The sequence below is a fragment of the Leucopleurus acutus genome, assembly GCF_964270905.1.
Source record: "Leucopleurus acutus genome assembly, chromosome: 7".
Classification (NCBI taxonomy): Eukaryota; Metazoa; Chordata; class Mammalia; order Artiodactyla; family Delphinidae; genus Leucopleurus; species Leucopleurus acutus.
Genome location: NC_139150.1, coordinates 62,061,353 through 62,075,581, shown reverse-complemented (window position 1 = coordinate 62,075,581; position 14,229 = coordinate 62,061,353).

Genomic DNA, 14,229 nt, shown 5'->3' with positions numbered 1-14,229 from the left:
AGAATAGGTTTCCAAAGGTTAGGGCTGAGCTACTGATAAAAATAACATTTACTAAGATATATTTAGGAAAAATTGCTAAGCATATAAAATTAAGCTGACTTCATTAAAAAAAAACAACCCCCCCCCCCAAAAAAAAACCCCTCAGTTTTTCTTAGCCAAACAAAATTTCCTTGATTATAGAAGAAAGCAAAGGACACCATATTACTACATACTCATTATAGTACTTTGCCCTGGGGATTGTAATTACTGTTTACCCTGCTAGATGAACAGCATTCAGTGCTCAGACTAGGAAATGGGCTTTTTTTTTTTTTAAACATCTTTATTGGAGTATAATTGCTTTAAAATGGTGTGTTAGTTTCTGCTGTATAACAAAGTGAATCAGCTGTACATATATTCCCATATCTCCTCCCACTTGCGTCTCCCTCCCACGCTCCCTATCCCACCCCTCTAGGTGGGCACAAAGCACCTAGCTGATCTCCCTGTGCTATGCGGCTGCTTCCCACTAGCTATTTTACATTTGTTAGTGTATATATGTCCATGCCACTCTCTCACTTTGTCCCAGCTTACCCTTTCCTCTCCCTATGTCTTCAAGTCCCTTCCCTATGTCTGTGTCTTTATTCTGGTCCTGCCTCTAGGTTCTTCAGAAGCATTCTTTTTTTTTAGATTCCATATATATGCATTACCATACGGTATTTGTTTTTCTCTTTCTGACTTACTTCACTCTGTGTGACAGACTCAAGGTCCATCCACCTCACTACAAATATCTCGATTTCATTTCTTTTTATGGTGGAGTAATATTCCATTGTATATATGTGCCACATCTTCTTTATCTGTTCATCTGTCGATGGACACTTAGGCTGCTTCCATGTCCTGGCTATTGTAAATAGAGCTGCAATGAACATTGTGGTACATGTCTCTTTTTGAATTATGGTTTTCTCAGGGTATATGCCCAGTAGTGGGATTGCTGGGTCATGTGGTAGTTCTATTTTTAGATTTTAAGGAACCTCCATACTGTTCTCCATAGTGGCTATATCAATTTACATTCCCTCCAACAGTGCAAGAGGGTTCGCTTTTCTCCACATCCTCTCCAGCATTTATTGTTTGTAGATTTTTTTATAATGGCCAGTCTGACTGGAGTGAGGTGATACTGCATTGCAGTTTTGATTTGCATTTCTCTAATGATTAGTGATGTTGAGCATCCTTTCATGTGTTTGTTGGCAATCTGTATATCTTCCTTGGAGAAATGTCTGTTTAGGTTTTCTGCCGATTTTTAGATTCGGTTGTTTGTTTCTTTGATATTGATCTGCATGAGCTGCTTGTAAATTTTGGATATTAATCCTTGGTCAGTTGTTTCATTTGCAAATATTTTCTCCCATTCTGTGGGTTATTTTTTCGTCTTGTTTATGGTTTCCTTTGCTGTGCAAAAGCTTTTAAGTTTCATTAGGTCCCATTTGTTTATTTTTGTTTTTATTTCCGTTTCTCTAGGAGGTGGGTCAAAAAGGACCTTGCTGTGATTTATGTTATAGAGTGTTCTGCCTATGTTTTCCTCTAAGAGTTTTATAGTGTCTGTCCTTACATTTAGGTCTTTAATCCACTTTGAGTTTACTTTTGTGTATGGTGTTAGGGAGTGTTCTAATTTCATTCTTTTACATGTAGCTGTCCAGTTTTCCCAGTTATTGAAGAGGCTGTCTTTTCTCCAATGTATATTCTTGCCTCCTTTATCAAAAATAAGGTGACCATATGTGCGTGGATTTATCTCTGGGCTTTCTATCCTGTTCCATTGATCTATATTTCTGTTTTTGTGCCAGTACCATACTGTATTGATTAATGTACCGTTGTAGTATAGTCTGAAGTCCAGGAGCCTGATTCCTCTAGCTCTGTTTTTCTTTCTCAATATTGCATTGGCTATTCGGGGTCTTTTGCATTTCCATACACATTGTGAAATTTTTTGTTCTACTTCTGTGAAAGATGCCATTGGTAGTTTGATAGGGATTGCATTGAATCTGTAGATTGCTTTGGGTAGTATACTCATTTTCACAATGTTGATTCTTCCAATCCTGAAACGTGGTATATCACTCCATCTGTTTGTATCATCTTTAATTTCTTTCATCAGTGTCTTATAATTTTCTGCATACAGGTCTTTTGTGTCCCTAGGTAGGTTTATTCTTAGATATTTTATTCTTTTTCTTGTAATGGTAAATGGGAGTGTTTCCTTAATTTCTCTTTCAGATTTTTCAACATTAGTGTATAGGAAGGCAAGAGATTTTTGTGCATTAATTTTGTATCCTGCTACTTTGCCAGATTCATTGATTCGCTTTACTAGTTTTCTGGTAGCATCTTCAGGATTCTCTGTTTATAGTATCATGTCATCTGCAAACAGTGAAAGATTTACTTCTTCTTTTCTGATTTAATTCCTTTTATTTCTTTTTCTTCTCTGATTGCTGTGGCTGAAACTTCCAAAACTATGTTGAGTAACAGTGGTGAGAGTGCACAACCTTGTCTTCTTCGTGATCTTAGACCAAATGGCTTCAGTTTTTCACCATTGACAACGATGTTGGCTGTGGGTTTGTCATATATGGCCTTTATTATGTTGAGGTAAGTTCCCTTTATGCCTACTTTCTGGAGGGTTTTTATCATAAATGGTTGTTGAATTTTGTTGAAAGCTTTTTCTGTATCTATTGAAATGATCATTTGGTTTTTCTCCTTCAATTTGTTGATATGGTTTATCACATTAATTGATATGCATATATTGAAGAATCCTTGTATTTCTGGGATAAACCCCACTTGATCATGGTGTATGATCCTTTTAATGTGCTGTTGGATTCTGTTTGCTAGTATTTTGTTGAGGATTTTTGCATCTGTGTTCATCAGTGATATTGGCCTGTAGTTTTCTTTCTTTGTAACATCTTTGTCTGGTTTTAGTATCAGGGTGATGGTGGCCTCATAGAATGAGTTTGGGAGTGTTCCTCCCTCTGCTATATTTTAGAAGATTTTAAGAAGGATAGGTGTTAGCTCTTCTCTAAATGTTTGATAGAATTCGCCTGTGAAGCCACGTGGTCCTTGGCTTTTGTTTGTTGGAACATTTGTAATCACGGTCTCATTTTCAGTGCTTGTGATTGGTCTGTTTATATTTTCTATTTGTTCCTGGTTCCATCTCAGAAGGTGGTGCTTTTCTAAGAATTTGTCCATTTCTTCCAGGTTGTCCATTTTATTGGCATATAGTTTCTTGTAGTAATCTCTCATGATCCTTTGTATTTCTGCACTGTCAGATGTTACTTCTTTTTCATTTCTAATTCTGTTGATTTTAATCTTCTCCCTTTTATTCTTGATGTGTCTGGCTAACGGTCTATCAATTTTGTTTATCTTCTCAAAGAACCAACTTTTAGTTTTATTGATCTTTGCTATCGTTTCCTTCATTTCTTTTTCATTTATTTCTTATCTGATCTTTATGGTTTCTTTCCTTCTGCTAACTTTGGAGTTTTCTTGTTCTTCTTTCTCTAATTGCTTCAGGTGTAAGGTTAGGTTATTTGAGATGTTTCTTGTTCCTTGAGGTAGGATTGTATTGCTATAAACTTCCCTCTTAGAACTGCTTTTGCTGCATCTCATAGGTTTTGGGTCGTCATGTTTTCATTTACATATATTTCCAGGTATTTTTTGATTTCCTCTTTGATTTCTTTAGTGATCTCTTGGTTATTTAGTAGCGTATTGTATAGCCTCCATGTGTTTGTATTTTTTTCAGATTTTTTTCCTGTAATTGATATCTAGTCTCATTGTGTTATGGTTGGAAAAGATACCTGATATGATTTCAGTTTTCTAAAATATACCAAGTCTTGATTTGTGACCCAAGAGCACTTGAGAAGAAAGCGTATTCTGTTGTTTGTGGACGGAATACCCTATAAATACCAATTAAATCCATCTTGTTTAATGTATCATTTAAAGCTTGTGTTTCCTTATTTATTTTCATTTTGGATGATCTGTCCATTGGTAGAAGTGGAGTGTTAAAGTCCCCTACTATTATTGTGTTACTGTCGATTTCCCCTTTTATGGCTGTTAGCATTTGCCTTATGTATTGACGTGCTCCTGTGTTGGGTGCATAAATATTTACAATTGTTCTATCTTCTTCTTGGATTGATCCCTTGATCATTATGTAGTTTCCTTCTTTGTCTCTTGTAATAGTCTTTGTTTTAAATTGTATTTTGTCTGATATGAGAATTGCTGCTCCAGCTTTCTTTTGATTTCCATTTGCATGGAATATCTTTTTCCATCCCCTCACTTTCAGTCTGTATGTATCACTAGGTCTGAAGTGGGTCTCTTGTAGACAGCATATACACGGGTCTTGTTTTTGTAGCCATTCAGCCAGTCTATGTCTTTTGGTTGGGACATTTAATCCATTTACATTTAAGACAGTTATCGATATGTATGTTCCTATTGCCATTTTCTTAATTGTTTTGGGTTTGTTATTGTAGGTCTTTTCCTTCTCTTGTGTTTCCTGCCTAGAGAAGTTCCTTTAGCATTTGTTGTAAAGCTGGTTTGGTGGTGCTGAATTCTCTTAGCTTTTGCTTGTCTATAAAGCTTTTAACTTCTCTGCCAAATCTGAATAAGATCCTTGCTGCATAGAGTAATCTTGGTTGTAGGTTTTTCCCTTTCATCATTTTAACTATGTCCTGCCACTCCCTTCTGGCTTGAAGTTTCTGCTGAAAGATCAGCTGTTAACCTTATGGGGATTCTCCTTGTATGTTGTTTGTTGTTTTTCCCTTGCTGCTTTTAATATTTTTTCTTTGCATTTAATTTTTGATAGTTTGATTAATATGTGTCTTGGTGTGTTTTTCCTTGGATTTATCCTGTATGGGACTCTCTGTGCTTCCTGGACTTGACTGACTTATTTCCTTTCCCATGTTAGGTAAGTTTTCAACTATAATCTCTTCAAATATTTTCTCAGTCCCTTTCTTTTTCTCCTCTTCTGAGAACCCTATATTTCAAATGTTGGTGCTTTTAATGTTATCCCAGAGGTCTCTGAGGCTGTACTCAGTTCTTTTCATTCTTTTTTCTTTATTCTGCTCTGTGGTAGTTATTTCCACTATTTTATCTTCCAGGTCACTTATCCGTTCTTCTGCCTCAGTTATTCTACTATTGATTCCTTCTGAAGAATTTTTAATTGTGTTTATTGTGTTGCTCATCATTGTTTGTTTGCTCTGTAGTTCTTCCTGGTCCTTGTTTAACGTTTCTTGTATTTTCTCCATTCTATTTCTAAGATTTTGGATCATCTTTACTATCATTACCCTGAATTCTTTTTCAGGTAGACTGGCTATTTCCTTTTCATTTGTTTGGTCTGGTGGGTTTTTACCTTTCCCCTTCATCTAGTCTGTGTTTCTCCGTCTTCTCATTTTGCTTAACTTACTGTGTTTGGGGTCTCCTTTTCACAGCCTGCAGGTTCATAGTTCCCATTGTTTTTGGTGTCTGCCCCCAGTGGGTAAGGTTGGTTCAGTGGGTTGTGTAGGCTTCCTGGTGGAGGGGACTGGTGCCTGTGTTCTGGTGGTTGAGGCTGGATCTTTTTTTCTGGTAGGCAGGACTGTGTCTGGTGGTGTGTTCTGGGGTATCTGTGACCTTATTATGATTTTAAGCAGCCTCTCTGCTAATGGGTGTGGTTGTGTTCCTGTCCTGCCCATTGTTTGACATAGGGTGTCCAGCACTGTAGTTTTTTGGTCGTTGAGTGGCGCTGGGTCTTAGCATTGAGATGGAGATATGTGGGAGAGCCTTCACCGTTTGATATTACTTGGAGCTGGGAAGTCTTTGGTGGACCAGTGTCCTGAACTTGGCTCTCCCGCCTCAGAGGAACTCGCCTGACACCCGGCGGAGCACGAAGACCCTGTCAGCCACACAGCTCAAAAGAAAAGGGAGAAAAAAAGAAAGAAAGACAGAAAGAAAAAATAATAAAATGAAATAAAGTTGTTAAAATAGAAAAAAAATTAAATTATTAAAAATAAAAAGTAATTTAAAAAAAGAAAATAATAGAACGACAGAAGGAGCAATCAACCAGGAAACAAATCCACCAATGATAAGAAGAGCTAAAAACTATTAAAAAGAAAAAAAAAAAACAGTCAGAACTCTAGGACAAATGGTGAAAGCAGAGCTCTACAGACAAAATCACAGAAAGAAGCATATACATACACACTCAAAAAAAGAGAAAAAGGAAAGAAATGTATATCTTTTGGGAAGTCTGAGGTCTTCTGCCAGCATTCAGTAGATGATCTGTAGGAATTGTTCCACATGTAGATGTATTTCTGGTGTATTTGTGGGGGAGGAAGGTGATCTCCACATCATACTCCTCCACCATCTTGGAGGACTCTGGGAAATAGGTTTTGTTTACAACAGTTTTTAAGTTTTTTGAGAAGGGAGTGACATGATCAGTAATGTACATTTGAAAGATTAATATGGAAGCAATGTGTAGACTCTCTAGGACATCTAGATTTTTGTGGAACAGTATTTGAAAATCATTATCTAATTCAATAAATTATCTTGAGATAATCAGCTAATCATCTAAGAAAATAAAACATTTACAAATGTGTTTCTTTCTCTAGACCTGAAAGCAAAATAAATTATAAGTTGATTAAATAATTTAATGGAAAAATTCCTATAGAAGTGAGCACTTCTGATGGCAGAAGTCAGAGTACGTGAACTTGAAAACATAAGTAGACATTGTACAAAATGAAGAATACATAGTTAAAAGGATTGATGAAAGTTGATTAATGCCTCAGAGACCTGCAGAAACATAGCAAATGGTCTAATATACATACAGTTGGAGTCCCAAAAGGAAGAGAGTGAGAATGAAGTGTAGACAATATTTGAAGATACAGTAGGTGAAAATTTCTCCAATATTGTTTAAAAACCCATTGATTTAGAGATCTAAGAGGCTTAGCTAACCCTAAGCACACTTAATGTAAAGAAAACCACCCCCAGGCATATCATAATAAAACGTAAAAAAAAACAAAAAACAAAGAGAAGGAGAAAATCTTGGAAGCAGTCTCCCAATTACTGATATAAATTCTGTATCATGTGATATTGATTTATACATTCACCAAAATAAATTATATCCCCGGTAATAAAATGTCTCAATACATTTCAAAAGATCGAAATTTTTCAGAGTATGTTCTTTGCGTAAAACAGACGCAGGTTAGAAATAAATAGCTGAAAGATATGTGGTAAAATTCTAGTATTAATTTTCTATTGCTACTGTAACAAATTATCAAAAAATTTGCTTAAAATACAGCTTTTGTTTTGTATATTTTGTATATGCAGTTCTGGAGGCTAGAAGTGTAGCATGAGTTTTATGGGGCTAAAATCAATGTGTTGGCAGGGTTGATTTCTTCTGGAAACCCTGAGAGAGAAGCTACTCCTTGCCTTTTTGAGCTTCTGGTGGCTGCTAAGTATTCCTTGGCTTGGGGCTACATCATTCCAATCTCTGCTTCTGTCATCATGTTGCCTTACCCTCTTCTGTAGTCCAATCTCCCTTTGCCTCCATCTTACAATGACATATGGAATTAAATTTAGGATTTACCCAGGTAATCCAGGATAATCTCTCTATCGAAAGAGTCTTAAGTTAATTATATCCACCAAGTCCATTTTGCCAATTAAGGCAATATTCTCTGTTTCCAGGGATGCAGATCTCTTGGGGTGGGCCATTATTCAGCCTACCACAATTCTCAAATAGTTGGAAATTTAAGAAAAAATAACAATTAATGAATCAAGAAGAAATCACAAAGATGATGGGAAAGTATTTCAAAGCAAAAGAAAAAGAAAACACAAAATACCAAAATTAGTGGGATGGAGCTAAAGCAGTTTTTTGAGGAAATTTTGTATGTATAAATTCTCATATAGGAAAGGAATACAATTTAAAATCAATAATTTAAGCTTCTACTTTAGAGAGATATTTTTAAAACAGTAAATTAAATTTGAAATATGTAGATGGAAACCAGTGTTAAAGATAAGAGTAGCTATCAGTGAAAGAGAAATAAAATAGAGATTAAAAGAGTCAAAAGTTGGATTTGTGGAAAATTAATAAAACTAATAAACTCTTAGTGAAACTTACAGGGAGAGAGTGAGAAAGAGAAAGAGAGAACACAAATTACAAATGTCAGTAATGAGAAAGATCATATTGTTACAGATTTCATAGATAATAAATGGATAGTAGGGAAGTATTGTCAATAACTTTATACAAATAAATGTGACCGATTAGATGAAATGGATAAATTCCTTGAATGACACAAACTACCAATGCTTATTCAAGAAGAAATACAAATTAAAAATTTTTCTATATCTATTAAAGTAATTGAATTAGTAATCCAAAGTATTCCTACAAAGATAACTCCATGTCCAGATGGCATCAGTGGTAAATTTATTAAACACTTAAGGAAGAAATAATTACACAAGCACTTTCAAGAAGTAGAAGAAGAGGAATTGTTTCCCAAAATATTCTCAAGCCAATATTACCATGATATGAGAACTTAACAAAGACATTATTTTAAAAAAAGTATAGATTCATATCCTTTATGAAAATTAATATAAAAATCTCACAAAATATTAGAATATTGAATCTAGCAATATTAAAAAGGGTGATACAGCTTGACTAATAAAGGGCTAGAAATGCAAGGTTGGTTTAAGGTTTGAATATCAGTAAATGTAGTTTATCTCTTCAAAAGAATAAAACAGAAGCATTTAAAACAATATAATTCACTATATTAACAGACTATGAGAGGAGAACTATAAGATCATCTCAATATATGTTGGAAAAAAAGAAAACTTGTATTTAATATTTACCTACATATTTCCTATTTTCAGTACCCTTCATTACTTGTAAAAGTAGACAACAGCCACTTTGAATTTTTTAAGCTCAAGGATTGGAGAGATGCATGAAGTGCTGTTGCAACCCATGCACATGTCTGCTTATTGTCACCTGATTGGCATGGGATAACACCTGGGGTCTCAGCACTAGCAGTCCCTGCTGGATCCTTCTCCAGCTTCTCCAGATCCAGTGCCAGGTGTGGGGTTAACTCAGAAGTTGGCAAATAATGCACCACCAGTTTTGTAAATAAAGTTTCATCATAGCAAAGCTGCACATTGTCTATAGCTACTATTATGCTACAATGGCAGAGGAAACCACACGGCCCAGAGCTGAAAATACTTACTATATGGCTTTTTACAGGAAAACGTTGCTAACCCCTGGTTTACATCCATGATGAGGAGTCCCATCTTCTGCTTCAGGACACTTCTGGCATTGAAACTGGAAGTTTGGAGTTGGTAGGACACTGATGAGAGTTCTTGATGTTGTACCTGACCTTGGGTTTGCCAGGATCCATACTCTGCCACACTTTCTCTAATACCTTAAAGGTCTCTGATGATACCCAGAGAATCACAAAGTATTTCAGGAAAATCATTTAATTAATTTCTAGTTCTCACCTCTCAAATCAAATAGGCTCAAATGCAGTCCACTGGTGCTGTACTTCCTGTTTCTCCAGGTCCCAGGGCATAACATGTATCTTAATCCGAGTGAAATAGAAGCAGAACTCCTATATATATCTATATCTGTCTATGTATACATATAGATATAAGTAATTACTAGGTAGAAAAGATAACTGTATATTCGTTAAGTGCTTGATCTTCAGCCAAGTTGGCCGCCCAGTGCTCTTGTTATTATATGCATGTGTATGTGTGTGTGTACGTGTATAATCTCCAATTTCATATGCCTTCACCAGAAATTTGGTCTTGCTTTGGAATGCAGTTTGCTTCCTACCAGGGCCTGTTGGTATTCATCTAGTCACTAGCCCTTTGCACTGAAGTCCTCAATGAGTCAAAGTTTTATGTGGTCTGTTGCAAAGTGGGGAAGTGTATATTTCTCCCTTCGTGTTATAATCTGTTAGATATGTCCCAAAGAAATAATATTTATTTGATATAGCTTTAGGTGTCCAGGTTCTTTCAGGATAATTTTTATTTGTGTGCTTCCTTGATTTACAGGTTTTGTGGTAGGTAGGACTAGAAGAGGAGACAGATGCTGGTTTGGCCAGGAAACATATATGACTAATAGACACCAGGCTATGATTAGAATTGTTTCCCCATCCAACTCTTTTTTTTTTTTTTTCCACAGCATTAACTGTGTCTGACTTTTGGTTCTTCTTTATGGATACTCTGAAATTCTTTTGCAGAGTTTTCTGGAACACCTATCCTACCAGTGTAGCTAACATGCATGTTCAGATATTTCTGAATCTTACTTAGCCAAGATGGAAATATACTAAAATTATCTTTTAAACACAACCAAATATGCAAAAAGTGGATTAAAAAATAAAAATGCTTGATAAACACCTCCATGCTTACAACCAACCGAATAATTCTTTTCTTTGAGGTTAAAAATATTATTTTTTTTAGGTCTACAAATTAACATTTACATATCATGCCACTGTTGGATATTTTACAAAGAAATCTTTTAAAGCTCCCATTTTTATTTCTCACTGGAACCTTAGCCTTCAAAGTTTTTTGTTTGTTTGTTTTTTTCGGTACGTGGGCCTCTCACTGTTGTGGCCTTTCCCGTTGCAGAGCACAGGCTCCGGACGCGCAGGCTCAGCGACCATGGCTCACGGGCCCAGCCGCTCCGCGGCATGTGGGATCCTCCCGGACCGGTGCACAAACCCGTGTCCCCTGCATCGGCAGGCGGACTCTCAACCACTGCGCCACCAGGGAAGCAAGCCCATGTCTTTTTTCAAACATTTCTTTCATCTTCTCGATCTTTGCCTCCATTCTTTTTCCGAGGTCCTGGATCATCTTCACTGTCATTATTCTGAATTCTTTCTCTGGAAGGTTGCCTATCTCCACTTCATTTAGTTGTTTTTCTGGGGTTTTATCTTGTTGCTTCATCTGGTACATAGCCCTCTTCCTTTTCATCTCATCTGTCTTCCTGTGAATGTGGTTTTTGTTCCACAGGCTGCAGGATTGTAGTTCTTCTTCTGATATGTCCATTTTTTAATGGATAACAGGAGAAGAGATAGGGTGAGATTTGAGTGATGCAAATATAAATATTTTAGGTAGACTTTATTGAAGTTTTAGACTCATTCTATCCTAGATTAGTGTGTCATGAAAAAACAACCATTCAAAAGAGAAGAGGTGTAAGGAGAGGAGATGAGAGGGAGAGGATTTCATTCTTTACTCACTCTCTGGAAGTGTATTAAAAAGAATCTAGATCAGAATTCTGAAAACACTTTCTGGACTTCCTGGCTCTCTACCGTCCAATTAACTTTATGCAATTTTCTCTCCAAAACTCTCTGGACCTTCTTTGTCAGACAGAGCCTAAGCCTCCCTCTACAAGACTTCATTGGTTCTTACTCACTTGGCTCTTAGTTTATATCTCTCCCCTTTTTCTTGTAGCTTTTAAGTGGATTGACATATTCTTTTGCTTTAGGCTTCTAACTGACTCTGTTTCACAAGGGAGATACAAGGGCAATGGGAAGAGTTCACCAATATTCTCAAAGTAATTATTTTTCACCTAGATACATATGACAAATTAGAACTTTTGTAAAGGTTAAAATTAATTTGAGGACACAAGGCATGTGTCCTGCCAACTTTAAGTAATAACTCTAACATTTACCATCTAGAATATACTAGCAAACAGTATGTCTCAGGCATAGTATTTTATTCTAAGTACTTTACGTATTTTAACTCATCTTCCCAGTGACACTGTAAGGAAGGTACTATTAGTATTCACATTTTTTAGATGAAGAAACTGACATAAAGCAGTTGTTGGATAACTTGTTCAAAGTCAGAAATAAGTTAGATTATTATTTCTGAATTATAGACATAAAGAAATGTGAGATTTGAATCCAAGGAGTCTGCCTCCAGAAAACTTGAGTTTAACATTATAAGTTCACTCTTCATTTTTTTTTAGTCAAAGCATACTGCCTTCTATCCTCATTTTATAAGTGATAATTTTTTTTTTAATGTGTGTTATCATGGATAATGGATGGAGGATTTCCTGCTGACTTGAATATCATAGTTTAGTACAGGGAGAAGTATATCTTAGCAAGATAATTTTTACAACTCAGCTAAAACCTCCCTGAAATCTTCTGCTGAAATACACTGTATTCTACCTTCTGTTACTTTTTATGTTTACTGGGTTGTTGGAACCCAGAGTTGGGGTAATCAGCAACTGATAAACAAATAACTAAATATTTGTTGAGCATTTCCTTATTCTGATGTTTGCATTATTCCAAAAAGAACAATAAAAATAAGTAAATATAACAGCAATTTTTAAAAACTATAGTACCTGTCCTCAAGTTTCTTGCAGAAATATTGGAAGATTAATATATAATAAAACACAAGGATATATGGAAACTAGAATTGAACCTAGCAATCTATACAAAACAACAACTATTGATGTAGTTGAAAAATAAACTTGCTATTCATCCTCCAGCAAGTTATCAAGGAACAATAAACCACACAAGGGAAACCTCCTGAACTTTCATCATCTGTGATAGATGTACTTTACCCTTTTAGTCACAATATAACACTTAAACACTGTTCAGGTGGAGGAAATGGCTTGAGGAATTTGATGTTGGAGTTTCTCCTACTTTCCATTAGAAAATAATTTGGGAAATTCTACAAGAAACTAATTTTTTGAACTATTTAAATGAATTGTCAAAAGTGTTGGAATGATATATTCATTTATTGATTTTTTAAAATAAATTATTTTATTTATTTATTTTTGACTGTGTTGGGTCTTTGTTGCTGCTAGCAGTCTTTCTCTGGTTGTGGTGAGCGAGGGCTACTCTTTGTTGCAGCACGCGCTTTCTCATTGTGGTGGTTTCTCTTGTTGCAGAGTATGGGCTCTAAGTGCATGGGCTTCAGTAGTTGTGGCTCGCAGGGTCTAGAGCCCAGGCTCAGTAGTTGTGGTGCACAGGCTTAGTTGCTCCACGGCATGTGGGATCTTCCCAGACCAGGGCTCGATCCCATGTCCCCTGCATTGGCAGGCAGATTCTTAACCACTGCGCCACCAGGGAAGCCCTTCATTTATTGATTTTTGGGTTTCATTTATTGATTTTTAAAATTCATTTTTCACTACGTGCTTTAAATGATCTTAAGCATTGGAGAAAGAATAGTAAACACAACATACAAAGCTTATGCCTCTATGTATCTTACATTCTGGTGAGGGAGGTAGGAAACAAACCAATAAAAATATATGACATATGATAGAATATAAACAGTATATGATGTCAGGTGGTGTCTGGTGTCATGGCGAAGAATGCAGTGAGAATGAATAGCTTATTGGAGTTCATTGTTTAGATGGGGTTCTCCAAGGAAGAGTTTTGTGAAGGGTAATATTTGAAAGAGGCCAGATGAAGCAAGAGACCATGTGATGATAATATTTGTGGAAAATAGAATCTCAGGCTGAAGCATGGCTAGTTCAAAAGTCTGAGACTGGAGTTTGCTTGGTATGTTGGAGGAATGACAAAGAAGCCAATAAGATGCTGACATATACAGTGTTGCAGAAGAATGCTTGTTGAAATTAGGCAATGTTTGTGATAAATAACCAAGTAAAAAAAAAGCAACATAGCATTATAACATTAAATATAATGAATTGCTAAGTACAAAAGAAAATAAAACTATAGGGCAGTAAGTGTGTTATATATAAATGTAAAGATGTATATAGATATAAGTAAAAGGTTGTCAATACATATCGTAGACATGCCGTGTACCAAAAATGTTACCAATTATTATCCCTGGTGTATGTGATGTTTTTCTTCTTTGTTTTTCTGTGTTTTATTAATTTTGTGCATTATGCACATATTATTTTAAAATCTTAGCTTCAAATCGATCTAGTTAACACAGCAGAACTTTAAGAGCTTTGTTCTACTGAGTCATTTAACCTCTGCTTTGACTTTTACAAGTGGCCTTTACATGACATCAAAGGCAGAATTAGAAATAGAATATAAAGTTATAAAGCTAAAGGCAATTGGATGACTGAAGACCACAGAGTACAGAAAGCAAATGAATGTGCTTGGTGATAAATACACTAAATAAGTTTAAAATTAGAAAAATTACTTATCAGAGAAAAGCCAAACATGGAATAGAGAATGATATAATGAGCCTAGTAAAGAATGATTCTGGGGGATTAACAATGAAGAAGTGGTACATAGCATTTTGATGGATAATCAGGCAGAACCTTAACATGATTGCTGGCATTAGCTTAAT